The sequence below is a fragment of the Cynara cardunculus genome (assembly GCF_001531365.2).
Source record: "Cynara cardunculus var. scolymus isolate 2C chromosome LG 6, CcrdV1, whole genome shotgun sequence".
NCBI lineage: Eukaryota > Viridiplantae > Streptophyta > Magnoliopsida > Asterales > Asteraceae > Cynara > Cynara cardunculus.
Window position 1 is genome coordinate 590,863 of NC_037533.1, and position 2,019 is coordinate 592,881.

Below are 2,019 nucleotides of genomic sequence, written 5' to 3' on the forward strand. Positions count from 1 at the left end.
AATGAACTCCAATCATTTCTATAAATATCTCAATTAATTGGGTTGCAAAGGTTGTACAAATGCACAAGGTTGTAAAAGAAATATACCCTATATATATATATATATATATATATATATATATAGGGTTGGGTTCACGTGAGACCAAGGGTTTTTCTTGAGACCCGTAAGACCAATTTATGTTCATTGATCAACATTATAAACTTATGATCTAATGGTCTAAAGTTGCAAAGTGGCAATTTTGTAATTATTGAGAAGTCTCATGGCATTTATAAATGTTCAGATCTGACGATTGTAAATCTAATCCAAGGGTTGAGAATTAGTCTTACGGGTCTTACGAAAAACCATTGGTCTCACATGATCCCAAGTATATATATATATATATATATATTATTTCATATTTATTTCAACTAAAACGGTAGTTCATATTTCTTATTTCCTAACTAGGTTTATAATCTAAATTGTTTTTTTTTTATGTTAATGTAATATTTTGGATGTCAAATCAAAATACAATTACTTGATAAGTTTTGTATATTACTCGACATGATTTTATATTACTCAATATCTTTTGGTACACGTGACTTTAAGTTTATTTGGATTTAATTGAATACTTTTTGTTTTAGGTTATTAGTTCTTATATGATGTTGTGGTGTTTTTTTGTATTAAATTAAATTCATTTTGGTTTTAGGTTTATTGAAAATATTTGAGATTTAAACATGTATAGTCTCTCATATATTTAATTCAAAATAACTTATATAAACCGGAAAAAAAATCATCGTTTCCCTGTTGGGCATGGGGAGGGGAATGGGGACGGGGATAGAGATAAGTAGTCGGGGACAGGGATTGAGGTCCCCGCCGCATCCCCGATTTAGAGTTAGAAATTATGTGTATATTCATAATAATTGATCTACAGAAATCTATAGTTTATTCAGACTTAGAAATTATGTAGATACAAACAATCAATGAAATCTGTAACTTTTACTTGAATTTGCATACTCTTGTAGAAACAGAGATAAGATTGAGGCATGCAAGTACGTAGTGTCCTGAAACATAAATACAAATCGACGTATGTCTAGAGGATATTACAATCCATTCAAATGATACTTAATCTAGTGAATTAAAACTTAGAGTTAACTGCGATTTTCGTCCATGTGGTTTGTTATTTATAATTATTTTCGTCATTGGTCTTTAAAATCTGCTTTTTTGATCCTTATGGTTACCATTTTGAAACTGTGATTAATTCTGTTAGATTTCGGACGTTAACTCAAGGGCATTTTAATCTTTTCAATTTTAATTTTTTTTATTAAACCATAATATTATTATATAATATATATATATATATATATATATATATATATTATGCGTATGTATCCTCAACCTAAAAAATTTCACCCAGGAATTGAACATCGCGTCTCCCTTCGGCACCGACCTTCTCCTGCTTTCTCTCCTCCATCTCTAATGAACACAATCACCACGTCCAACGGCCACCACCACCTACAACCGGGCCTGTCTCACTGGTTTCTTCCCATCGATCTCCTTATATCCCCTCTTCACTCTCAACAAGTCTTCTTCCCCGGCCCCACCACTGCTAGGGGTGAGCATAGGCTGGTACCCGTCTTTTTTTACAGGCACTGGAACCGGAACCGGTTAGAGCGGTTCTTCAATTTTTGGAACGGGAACCGGTTCCGGTTCCGGGTACCCGCTTCCTAAAATATTAAAATTTTGTTATTTATAAATAAAAAATAAAACATTGACAAAACACTAAATAAATAAGCAAGAATACAAATTATACAGAATAATGGTTACAAATATTGTTTAACGATTATAAACCATAATAGACTAATAGAAAATGTTCAAAGTTTAACAATTACATACTTTAATGGTAAATGTTCAAAGTTTAACGATTACATACTTTAATGGTAAATGTTCAAAGTTTAACGATTACATACTATAATGGTAATTGTTCAAAGTTTAACGATTACATACTATGAATCCAAGTGAACACACAATTTGAAAAAATAC